This window comes from Micromesistius poutassou, assembly GCF_964030765.1.
Source record: "Micromesistius poutassou genome assembly, chromosome: 21".
NCBI lineage: Eukaryota > Metazoa > Chordata > Actinopteri > Gadiformes > Gadidae > Micromesistius > Micromesistius poutassou.
Window position 1 is genome coordinate 14,446,344 of NC_140291.1, and position 13,097 is coordinate 14,459,440.

The window sequence follows — 13,097 nt, forward strand, 5'->3', positions numbered from 1 at the left end:
CGTTTTTCGTTATCCCTTATCCGACGGCGACAACAACAACACGACTATCGTCTCCTTCTACTTCCGGCTCACGGCCCCGGGAAAAGATCTCGAGCATGCGCAGAACGCAATTCAACGCATAATTCAATTCGACTGGGTACATGCACGCTTAGCTCGACTATGAATCGCATTATCTAGGGTTCTTAATTCGACTATGAGTAACCCAATTCGACTCGAGTATAGCTCGACTAAGGTGTATACATGCATTTTAGTAATCCAATCATAGTTGGACTAAGCCAATAAGTCGACTTTCTTGAGTGTCATGTAAACGCACTGAGAGACAACGTCTGTCTCTATCTCCAGGTGCCTACCTCTACCACAGAGCTCAGCAACATCCTAGCCCCCAGACGGCCCTCCTCCCAGGGCTCCTACCGGAGGGACCGTGCCCTCAGCGCTGCCAGCTACCTCACAGACGCCATGGAAGGTATGTGGAGCAGCAGTAGGGCAGAGTGGCCGGGCGTGGCTCCTCTGACGGCCTGTAGGAGGCAGAAGCACCACCACCTGGCAGGTCAATGGGAAACAGATTATATTCATCCAGAGCTCCTTGTTGGGGACGGATCTCAGCTCTTCTCCGTTTTACGGGTTTGAAGAGGTCCCATGTTTCATTCGTTTCATTAGAAAGCTCTTAAGGACTGAATATGAATGAGTTTAGACTGCTGCAGGTTGTCTTTCAATTCCCTAAATGGGCCAGATATGGATTGTTTCTGCTGCTGGTCAAACAACTCAAGCTAGGGCGGCCACGTTAGATGTTGAATCTTGCTCATGGTTGTGTATCAATAATCCACACCCAACCTTCAACAAGACCATTGGTTATGAAAGGGATCAGCACTCTGTATATAATATCAGTGGGAGGTTCAGTTGAAGCCCCATGCTGACTGGGGTCCACATCAAGTCCCCAGAGGGCCAAACATCTGGGGAGGGCAGTGACCCATGCCCAGTGTTGACTGATGGGCCTATCAGCGTCAAGAAGAGGTGGGTTTCCTTCTGGCTCGTTGGTCCCATAGAAACCACGGCAGCAACTTGGACCAACTTGGACTTGGTCTGTGTACGAATAAGAGAGAAAGAAAGGATATACATGTCTGGTGTGTGTGTGTGTGTGTGTGTGTGTGTGTGCGTGTTTGCGCGCACACACACATACACACACACACAGGCATGTGAGTGTTACTGGGCGATAACATCAGGCTTTGTAGTTGACCCATCAGGCCCGTTAGGAATACTGTGAAACATGACCCCAGGTGGATGTGCCAACTGGCTAGCATTGTCAGCACGACCTGCTAACATCTGAAGCTATTAATCACAACACACTGTCCGGTGGTGAAAAAATACTCTAAAATGACTCCAACAACACACAACCAACTCCAAATATCTCTATATTCAACCATAGTATGTGTATTTAACCATGTTGCTATAAATGAAGTAGCCATTTTTTATTTATTTTTATTTTATAAAATGTAAATGTTCACATTGATGATTCATTTCATAGAAGGCTCTATGAATACCAGACTTCAAATGAGACACAATCCATCCAAATGTCATTCAAAAAGTCTGAAGCATACAGAGCTAGCTATGCTAGGTGTTAAGCTAGCCAGGGCTAAAAGAGCACCGATTGTTGTTGTGGTGGTTTCCTTGGTAACCGGATGTCTCTGTGCCTGCTGGGGCTTTGTCTTTGTTTTTCTTGCAGAGCTGGAGGAGGCCCAGAAGAAGTGCCACCCCTGCTGGTACGTGTTGGCCGAGCGCTACCTGGTGTGGGAGTGCTCCCCCTTCTGGCTGAGAGTGAAACAGCTGGTCAATGTGATGGTGATGGACCCCTTCCTGGACCTCGCCATCACGGTGTGCATCGTGCTCAACACCCTGTTCATGGCCATGGAGCACTACCCCATGACGGACGAGTTCAACGGCATGCTGAGCATCGGCAACCTGGTAGGAGAAGCTGCTGAGCCGGAGCACTAGGCTCTGCTTTGATGGGACGTTTTCAGAGTTTGGAGCGATTGAATTCTGTATATAATAACGAGTGTGATTAGGATCTCATATAATAACATATACCATTTTTAATAAACTGGTTCCACCATATCTGGTGTTCCCTGGAGATCAGATATCATGTATTTAATCCCTCAGACCACAACAAGTCAGTTCAGGTCAGCCAGCGGGGTCCAGTGAGGGGTAGGGTGTAGGGTCCAGTGAGGGGGTAGGGTGTAGGGTCCAGTGAGGGGTAGGGTGTAGGGTCCAGTGAGGGGTAGGGTGTAGGGTCCAGTGAGGGGTAGGGTGTAGGGTCCAGTGAGGGGTAGGGTGTAGGGTCCAGTGAGGGGTAGGGTGTAGGGTCCAGTGAGGGGTAGGGTGTAGGGTCCAGTGAGGGGTAGGGTGTAGGGTCCAGTGAGGGGTAGGGTGTAGGGTCCAGTGAGGGGTAGGGTGTAGGGTCCAGTGAGGGGTAGGGTGTAGGGTCCAGTGAGGGGTAGGGTGTAGGGTCCAGTGAGGGGTAGGGTGTAGGGTCCAGTGAGGGGTAGGGTGTAGGGTCCAGTGAGGGGTAGGGTGTAGGGTCCAGTGAGGGGGTAGGGTGTAGGGTCCAGTGAGGGGTAGGGTGTAGGGTCCAGTGAGGGGTAGGGTGTAGGGTCCAGTGAGGGGTAGGGTGTAGGGTCCAGTGAGGGGTAGGGTGTAGGGTCCAGTGAGGGGTAGGGTGTAGGGTCCAGTGAGGGGTAGGGTGTAGGGTCCAGTGAGGGGTAGGGTGTAGGGTCCAGTGAGGGGTAGGGTGTAGGGTCCAGTGAGGGGTAGGGTGTAGGGTCCAGTGAGGGGGTAGGGTGTAGGGTCCAGTGAGGGGTAGGGTGTTGGGTCCAGTGAGGGGTAGGGTGTAGGGTCCAGTGAGGGGTAGGGTCCAGTGAGGGGTAGGGTGTAGGGTCCAGTGAGGGGTAGGGTGTAGGGTCCAGTGAGGGGTAGGGTGTAGGGTCCAGTGAGGGGTAGGGTGTAGGGTCCAGTGAGGGGTAGGGTGTAGGGTCCAGTGAGGGGTAGGGTGTAGGGTCCAGTGAGGGGTAGGGTGTAGGGTCCAGTGAGGGGTAGGGTGTTGGGTCCAGTGAGGGGTAGGGTGTAGGGTCCAGTGAGGGGTAGGGTGTAGGGTCCAGTGAGGGGTAGGGTGTAGGGTCCAGTGAGGGGTAGGGTGTAGGGTCCAGTGAGGGGTAGGGTGTAGGGTCCAGTGAGGGGTAGGGTGTAGGGTCCAGTGAGGGGTAGGGTGTAGGGTCCAGTGAGGGGTAGGGTGTAGGGTCCAGTGAGGGGTAGGGTGTTGGGTCCAGTGAGGGGTAGGGTGTTGGGTCCAGTGAGGGGTAGGGTGTAGGGTCCAGTGAGGGGTAGGGTGTAGGGTCCAGTGAGGGGTAGGGTGTAGGGTCCAGTGAGGGGTAGGGTGTAGGGTCCAGTGAGGGGGTAGGGTGTTGGGTCCAGTGAGGGGTAGGGTGTAGGGTCCAGTGAGGGGTAGGGTGTAGGGTCCAGTGAGGGGTAGGGTGTAGGGTCCAGTGAGGGGTAGGGTGTAGGGTCCAGTGAGGGGGTAGGGTGTTGGGTCCAGTGAGGGGGTAGGGTGTAGGGTCCAGTGAGGGGTAGGGTCCAGTGAGGGGTAGGGTGTAGGGTCCAGTGAGGGGTAGGGTGTTGGGTCCAGTGAGGGGTAGGGTGTAGGGTCCAGTGAGGGGTAGGGTGTAGGGTCCAGTGAGGGGTAGGGTGTAGGGTCCAGTGAGGGGTAGGGTGTAGGGTCCAGTGAGGGGTAGGGTGTAGGGTCCAGTGAGGGGGTAGGGTGTAGGGTCCAGTGAGGGGTAGGGTGTTGGGTCCAGTGAGGGGTAGGGTGTTGGGTCCAGTGAGGGGTAGGGTCCAGTGAGGGGGTAGGGTGTAGGGTCCAGGGGATGCATGGCTCACAGGGACAGGACCCTCCATGTGCGCTGAAGATCCAGCAGGAAGTGAAAGGTTCATGTGCTGATATGCTAATTATTCCAACCTGAGGTGTGGCTGCAAAAAAGGCCCTTGGCAAATTGTTGATCTGACACACACACACACACACACACACCTACACACATACACACAAACATACACATACCAGTGTTGTAGTCGAGTCACTATGCCTCGAGTCTAAGTCCGGTTCGAGTCTCCAGTGTTCAAGTCTGAGTCATGTCCAAGTCATTAAAAAAAAAATCCAAGTCTGAGTGGAGTCCACTGCTCATACGAGTCAAGTCCGAGTCTATGATCCACGTCGAGTCCGAGTCGAGTCCCTATTGATGAAGTCGAGTCCGAGTCCAGCACTAAAGTAAGCATACATGTTGATACTAACAACATGTATGCTTACTGGATGCTGGATGCTTACTTGCTGGATGGTTTTCCACCAGCAGATGTAGCGAACACTTGTAGCGATTGTATCAAAGGTATTCAAAAGGCTTCAAATCTGTGTGAAGTTGGCCCCCCCTTATCCCCCAAATTATTTGAAAATATGTGTTACATGTTATGTGTAACGTGATGATGTCACTATGCTCTACCAGACTAGTGCGTCTAGTCAGGCTGAGCGTTGTTATTGAATGACTGACTGAGCGGCAGGCCAGTCGTGTATTCTGTATGCTCTTTGAATGTTGAATAATATGCCGTAAGGGCAGCTAAAGTGAATAGGCTACTATTTATCTACTTGCACTCCACCACACGAGTGACAAGGAGTCACTGTTCCATCTAAGCTTTACAGCTGGCAAAAAAATGTTTGTGCTCAAACCGTTCTGAAGATAGATTTAAAAAATAAACCCTCTGCTCCGACATCCCATAGTTCCAACCATATAGGCTTGTGTGGATCACCTCCCATAATCTAAGATCTGAATCATCAAGCCGATTAAGATTCAGATCTTAGCTCCGCAGCCGGAGCTCCGCTGCTGGGGCTCCGTGGTCGGGTGGTTGGGGACCGCTGCACTAGCCAACTATCATAGCAGTTAAAAGCAAAACGGACAATCTTCGGGGCATTGTCTCGAGTCATTTTGGCGCCGTAAGTTAATGTTATTTTGTATGTGAACATGACGTGACGTTACGTGCAATGTATGACATGAAGCAGTAACATTCCCTTGCACTAGATCTTAAAAATCATATACCAAATTATAGCCTAGTCACATTATACAATTTTAGCCTAATGACACATAAAAAATAAGTAAAAGTCGAGTCCTCGTCTTAATTCGCGAGTCTGAATGCATGAGTCCAAGTTCGAGTCATTCAGTGCTCAAGTCCAAGTCAAGTCACGAGTTTCTTATTGAGTCGGACTCTACAACACTGACACATACACATAAACACAAACATACACTAACACTCACACACATCCATGTGTCTATTGATCCAGAATGCCTTTATACCATTGTGGTTCGTGAGTTGGTGAGTTGGTGCTTTAGCTGAAGCTAGTCTCATTTGAGATGAGAACAACATAGATAATGAGATTCAGGGTCTGGCAGCTCTCTGACCTTGGACACCAACAAGCCCCAAAGAAAAGCAGAACCCAGGTGTCATTCTGGAGCGAGAGTTCATCTGTGATCTGTTCCTTCCCGGGGGGACAACTCAAAGAACCCGCCATCACACTGTGTTTACTTTTACACTTTGTGTTCCCAAGGACTACTTTGGAATTAACCCAGTGGTCCCCAGAGCTAGTGGAGGTGTCCTAATATAACGCCCGTGTCAATGACCTGTTGGGGGCTGGATGAGAGCACATACTATCTAAAGGTTTACCTCATGCACAAGAAATGTACTGGTGATAAACAGTGTGAAATTGGTTTCAGAAACCGTCGGCAACAGTTCTACACGCGTGAGAGGCTGGTGCATGCACATGTTATAAAAGTAACACTCTCTCTCTCTCTCTCTCTCTCTCTCTCTCTCTCTCTCTCTGTCTCTGCCTCTCTCTCTCTGTCTCTGCCTCTCTCTCTCTACATTCTGCTTTGCCGACAGTAAGTTTGCTCAGTCTATTTAAAACGGTTCTTCATGGAGATCAACTCTGTAAGTCCTGTCACCCGGAGAGCAGGGCGCTGTGGATCCAGACACTTAATCCTCTAAGATGTTAACATCACGTTTAGCTACACTTTTGATGAGGAGTGCTAAGTGTTTGTGTGTGTGTGTGTGTGTGTGTGTGTTTGTGTGTTTTTGCGTGTGTGTGTGTGTGTGTGTGTGTGTTGTATGATTGTTTTTTGCTGAATGGCGAAGAATCTGTCAGTGTGTAAGAAAGCGTGTGTGTGTGTTATTTTGTATGCATGCATGAGTCTTTATTCCTTTGAAAGTACAGTATGTGTTTATATGTGTACTAAGGTCCTAGAGAGAAAGTGACATAGTGAGAGAGAGGGAGAGAGAGGGAGAGACAGAAATAAAGAGAATTAAAACTGCGCGCAGTGATGAACGGGACCTCGCGCCGGCTTGCAGCCGCCACTACGAGGTCCCGCTCATCACTGCGCGCAGTTTTAAAAAAAAATCGCGCCGGCTTGCGGCCGCGTCACGTGCCGTCGTAACATGTGTGCTGGCAAGATGTGCACATGTTAGGACCGCACGTGACGCAGCCGCAAGCCGGCACGAGGTCCCGTTCATCACTGCGCGCAGTTTTAAAAAAGCACAGTTTTAAAAAAAATTCACAAATTTATGTGATCTGTAGAAGCAGAGGTGCCCTGTGGTGTCCTACTGATTGTTTTGACATTAACATGTAAGACCACATTTAACTGAATTACATGTTGTAACAACTTTAACTAACATTATTAACCCTACATCAATGATCCGATAAATTCCCTAGGAGGAGTTAGTTGAAATACAAGGCGAAAAAGTGAAAGTATTCCATTCAAAATGGCCAACTTTGACAGCACGCCACGGCCATGCCCTTCAATGTACAGTCACAAATAGCACGATTTTGTTTCAGCACCACTTCATGACTGTACTGACCAATTTTGAAGCAGATCCGATAAATTCCCTAGGAGGAGTTAGTTCAAATACAAATTCCCTAGGAGGAGTAAGTTTAATACAAGGCGACGGATTTCAATAATGGCCAACTTTGACGGCACGCCACGGACACGCCCTTCAACGTACAGTCACAAATAGCACGATTTTGGTTCAGCACCACTTCATGACTGTACTGACCAATTGTGAAGCAGATCCGATAAATTCCCTAGGAGGAGTTCGTTCAAATACAATGCGAAAAAGTGAAATTCCATTCAAAATGGCCAACTTTGACATCACGCCACGGACACGCCCTTCAACGTACAGTCCCAAATAGCACGATTTTGGTTCAGCACCACTTCATGACTGTACTGACCAAATTTGAAGCAGATCCGATAAATTCCCTAGGAGGAGTTAGTTCAAATACAAGGCGACGGAATTCAAAAATGGCCAACTTTGACGGCATGCCACGGACACGCCCTTCAACGTACAGTCACAAATAGCACGATTTTGGTTTAGCACCACTTCATGACTGTACTGACCAATTTTGAAGCAGATCCGATAAATTCCCTAGGAGGAGTTCATTCAAATACAAGGCAAAAAAGTGAAAAAAATTCAAAATGGCCGCCGAGAGTGCAAATGAAAAAATTAAAATTTCCGACTTCCGGTGGGTTTTGGTGCATGGGTCCAAGAGGCTTTTCTGTAGGTCATGGGACCTTATACGTGCCTACCAAGTTTCATACATATTGGTGAAACGTGGCGCAGGGGCTGGTTTTTAAAGTTCCTGTAGGGGGCGCTACAAAAAATAGAAACACGAATTTTGGTATGTGAGCTAGAGGCACCAGTTTACACGTGTCCTGTGAATTTCATATTCATAACTATTACGGTGTCCGCAGAGTGATCGACCCTCCTCTGGCGGCCATGTTGTTTTTTAAATCGACTTAATTTTTGGTGAGCAGTTAGAAATTTGGTACCTAACGGCCATTGAGTTGGTCCCGCTCAAATCAAACATTGCGTCTATGAACTGTGGCTATTTTAGTAACGGGCCACGCCCACTTCGATGCCACGCCCCATTTGAAAAATTGTTGACTTATTCTTGTTCAGAATTTGATTATGAACAACTTTAGTAGAGAGGTCCAACACCATAGGAGTCCAACTTCATGTAGATATGTGCAATTTACTATTTTCGGGGTGAAAAACACACCCCTTTTTGAACTCAATGGCTCATGGGTACTTTGAAATTTATCCTACAGACTAATCCTTATGTCAGATTGAAGATAATGGGCCATCGATGATATGTGCCAAAGGATTTTGGTCAAAGTCGAAAAACCTGGGATCCTTGGGGAATTTACTGTTTTTAACTAAATTCAAAATGGCGGGAAATCTGGCTACCGGAAGTGCTAAGTTAGTATCTGCAAATTTCTTCATTATGAGGATTTGCATATGTGTGCAAAGTTTCATGAGTTTAGGTCCAACCGGTGACGAGTTATGCTTGTCCAAACGATGAAATTTTGGCATAGTTGGTATAGCGCCACCTAGGGGCGAATGTGAATTTGAGGGCTAGAAAATCAAATTTTTCACCAGTCCCACAAAATGTGCCAAAAAAAAATGAGTTTTCGAATATGTGCAGGGGGGGAAAAATGCAGTCAAAGTTCTGAAAAATAATAATAAGAAAAAACACGAGGGTTTCAATAGGGTCCTTGCCATGTTTGGCTCGGTCCCTAAAAAGAGAGAGAGAGAGCGAGAGAGAGAGAGAGAGACAGGTAAAGGCAAAAAGAGAGAGAATCATAGGACAGCCAAGCTTTAAAGGCCTTGTTTGCCCGTTCCATTGTGCCTCTGTGTGTGTTTATGCTTTGCTGTGTTCCTTTGTGTGTGTGTGTGTGTGTGTGTGTGTGTGTCTGTGTGTGTGTGTGTGTGTGTGCAGTGCCAAAAGGCTCCTGCTAACAATGTCCATTTAAAGAACCAAGTTTTTAATGCAGAGTAACAGTCTCCTACTGTAAGCCGGTGGTCGCTGACTCATTAAATATTCATCTGGATGGCCCTGTCAGAATCACCCAGTCATGTGTGTGTGTGTGTGTGTGCACACGCGCGCACGTGCATGCGTGTGTGTGTGTGTGTGAGTCTATGCTTACTCATTATATCTGCCTGTGCGACAGCACTAATGACATAGGAAGCTATGTCATCGCTTCCTTTCATATACCACCTCTTCCCTCCCTCCCCCTCTCTCTTTCTCTCCCTCTCTCTCTCTCCTTCCCTCCCCCCTCACTGTCACTCCCTTTCTCCTCCCAGATCCCAACATTTTCTCTGTGTACAGACAGTATGTCTGTGTACAGACAGGGTCTCATGTGAGGATGTGAGGATGATATTGATGAGATCATGCTGATGTCAACAAATCATCTTGTTTAGGACCACACAATTGATGAGCTCATTCACACTCACTCACCCATTCACACTCACTTAAACACACACGCAAGAGTCAAAGTTAACCGTCGGGAGCAACATAGTGATTCATGTCTACAAAGCCGTCGTCATCACCCTCAACTTAGTGGAGATGGTCTTACATTAGAAAAGATGGGACTTTTCAAGTCTAAAAACCTATTTTCCTGAATTCCTGTGTCTAGTCATAATGGGGGTCGATAGAGAGAAGGTCTTCATGATCCCATGAGATGAGGCCTGTAAGAAGGTATTCGTGATACCAGGAGATGAGGTCTGTTAAAAGGTCTTCCTTGTCCCATGAGATGGGGTCTGTAAGGTCTTCATGATCCCAGGAGGTGACTCACCCATTAGGTAAAGGTGCAGCCCTGAGGTCTTCATGACAGCTGGGTTCTTTTTTTTGTTGTATTAACATTTTTTAAAGCTGAAACTTTTCTCCTTCAATCTTTCAACCGTATTGTATCACCCTGTACCAGACACAATTATTCTGGTCTTTAGTACTGTTATTCCAAGTGTGGGTGAGGCAGTGCCCTTCGTTATAACGTCTACACTTTAGAAGACGGATGTGTAGGGAAAAGAGACGGAGTGGCATTGAGAGCACGAGAAACACACATGTTTGTTTCTGAATCAAAGTGTTAACTACTTTGAATGGGCTTGAATTGAAATGAAAGAAATATCAGAAAAAAAAGGACAAGGACACGGTGACAGCCAGAAAGGGATGAGGAATCGACCCAGCCACCCTCAAGTCTGAGGGACTGAGCTTCTGTGTCGGACCAGAAGACATGATGCACCGAGAGCTAACCATCAGTAGGAAAATGTAGTGAGTAAACAAAGAAGGAAGGAGGAAGGAGTTGGTAAATAGGTTTAACTGCAGGGTATTCTAGATGGGGGAAGGATGGTGTAAAGGTTTGTGAGACCTGACCCCCAGCCCAATGGACCTGGGTTCAAAGCCCAGTCCACAGTCCACAGTACTTGAGCAAGGCCCCACCTTACCCCGTGTTCCTAATGACAAAGGATTACAGGTCACTTCATAAGCGCCTGCTCATCAACAGCTCCTCCTCTGGAGCAGTAGGCCTGGTAGCGCCTCCTCTGAGCCAGCAGACCTGGTAGCTCCTCCTCTGAGCCAGCGGGCCTGGTAGCTCTGTCTCTGAGCTCCACTGTGGGCAGTGGTAGTAGTAATAGTATAGTGGTAGTAGTGGTAGTAGTAATAGAGTAGTGTAGTGGTAGTGTAGTGGTAGTAGTGGTAGTAGTAATAGAGTAGTGTAGTGGTAGTGTAGTGGTAGTAGTGGTAGTAGTAATAGAGTAGTGTAGTGGTAGTGGTAGTAGTGGTAGTAGTAATAGAGTAGTGTAGTGGTAGTGTAGTGGTAGTAGTGGTAGTAGTAATAGAGTAGTGTAGTGGTAGTGTAGTGGTAGTAGTGGTAGTAGTAATAGAGTAGTGTAGTGGTAGTAGTGGTAGTAGTAATAGAGTAGTGTAGTGGTAGTGTAGTGGTAGTAGTGGTAGTAGTAATAGAGTAGTGTAGTGGTAGTGGTAGTAGTGGTAGTAGTAATAGAGTAGTGTAGTGGTAGTGTAGTGGTAGTAGTGGTAGTAGTAATAGAGTAGTGTAGTGGTAGTGTAGTGGTAGTAGTGGTAGTAGTAATAGAGTAGTGTAGTGTAGTGGTAGTAGTGGTAGTAGTAATAGAGTAGTGTAGTGGTAGTGTAGTGGTAGTAGTGGTAGTAGTAATAGAGTAGTGTAGTGGTAGTGTAGTGGTAGTAGTGGTAGTAGTAATAGAGTAGTGTAGTGGTAGTGTAGTAGTGGTAGTAGTAATAGAGTAGTGTAGTGGTAGTGTAGTGGTAGTAGTGGTAGTAGTAATAGAGTAGTGTAGTGGTAGTGTAGTGGTAGTAGTAATAGAGTAGTGTAGTGGTAGTGTAGTAGTGGTAGTAGTAATAGAGTAGTGTAGTGGTAGTGTAGTGGTAGTAGTGGTAGTAGTAATAGAGTAGTGTAGTGGTAGTGTAGTGGTAGTAGTGGTAGTAGTAATAGAGTAGTGTAGTGGTAGTGTTGTAGTGGTAGTAGTAATAGAGTAGTGTAGTGGTAGTAGTGGTAGTAGTAATAGAGTAGTGTAGTGGTAGTGTAGTGGTAGTAGTGGTAGTAGTAATAGAGTAGTGTAGTGGTAGTGTTGTAGTGGTAGTAGTAATAGAGTAGTGTAGTGGTAGTAGTGGTAGTAGTAATAGAGTAGTGTAGTGGTAGTGTAGTGGTAGTAGTAATAGAGTAGTGTAGTGGTAGTAGTGGTAGCAGTGTTAGTTGTGATAGAGTCGTGCAGTCAGGGGCGTAGCACCAAATTCTGGGCCTTATATACAAGAAGTCCTGATGGCCTCCCTCCCTCCTTATCATGTAGCCTAATAACGGCTTAGTATTCATTTTATATTAGGTTGCTTTAAATCAGTAGCCTGCTGTTGCAATATTAGCCTACCGTACACTTTATTTATCCTTTACCTTGATAACCAAGGCCTCATCATTTGAAAGTGTAGCCTATTGTCTGCTCTTGCTTTGGGTTGTCTCTGTTTGTTTTAGTAACGATAACAGAGTTAAGAATGGGGTTTCATCTTGTGTGTTTAAACGTTTGTTCTCACCTTTCTTAGAAAATAAGTTAGTCAGAACCTGAATTCCTCAATTTTGTCTTCTCTCCCTGTCTTTCTTCACCTTTCTCTTCTGAGAGCCAGACTTCAATTTATTTAACTGTGCCGCATGACATTTAGTTATGTTATTCAACTATTTGAACAACAATCAAAAAATACTTAAAAAAAAAAAAAAAAAAAAAAGTTCAGTCTGCAGGAAACTTGTGAGATGTGGTTTTCTGGGGAGGTGTGGTACCTATTATGTGTCCCTTTTGTTGTGAGATTTCTTATTGTTTTGATGTTGTTGTTTTACATGTTTGTTATTTATTCACCTCTGTCTTTATTTTTTTATAGTGCAATCAATAAATTAATTGTACATTTTGAAAAAGCGTTTCCATTCTGTTCATCTTTTTTTGCTGAAATTTTAAAAAGTCTCACCCCAGCCAAAGTCCCAAAGTTGGCCACCCTGTGGTAGTAGTGGTAGTGTAGTGGTACTAGTCTTAGAGTAGTGTGAGTAGTTTTAGAGTAGCGGTAGTAGTAGTAGTAGTGGTAGTTGTGGTAGTGGTAGTAGTGGTAGTGGTAGTCGTGGCAGTGGTAGTAGTGGTAGTGGTAGTAATGGTAGTGTAGTGGTAGTAGCGGGTAGTGGTAGTGGTAGTAGTGGTAGTGTAGTGGTAGCAGTAGTAGTGTTAATAGTGGGAGTAACAGTAGTAGTCTTAGTGTCAGACCATTGTCCTTTCCAGACAGGGTTGTGTTTGAGCCATGTAATGTGTCCTTCTGCAGTAATGAGTGGACCACGGCTAAGAGAGGGCCAGCCATTATAGGAAGCAGGTTTATTTGGAAAAGGAGACCGGTACCCCTGAGATTGTATCATACATAACAATGTGCTGATCTTTTTTAATCAGTTTGATCATTAAAAAAAAAAAATTGATTCCTAATGAAAATGTACTTGTAATGTGGAATTGAATAAAGTATCTAAAGTGTGTGTGTGTGTGTGTGTCTGTGTGTGTGTGTGTGTGTGTGTGTGTGTGAACTGATACTCACACACACACACACACACACACACACACACACACACACACACACACAGAAACACACACACACACGCACACACACACACACACATCCATAGAAGAGAGGGTAG

The 13,097-nt window shown here is 46.4% G+C and overlaps 1 pseudogene across 1 annotated transcript in view; it reads left to right on the top strand.

The window, feature by feature from the left end:
* The window catches only part of LOC311366855 (sodium channel protein type 5 subunit alpha-like), a 139,672-nt pseudogene that overhangs the window by 60,786 nt on the left and 65,789 nt on the right, over nt 1–13,097 (top strand). The window contains exons 13-14 of the transcript in view: nt 343–463; nt 1,721–1,959. The product of the transcript in view is annotated as a sodium channel protein type 5 subunit alpha-like (transcript). The remainder of the gene's footprint in view (nt 1–342; nt 464–1,720; nt 1,960–13,097) is intronic.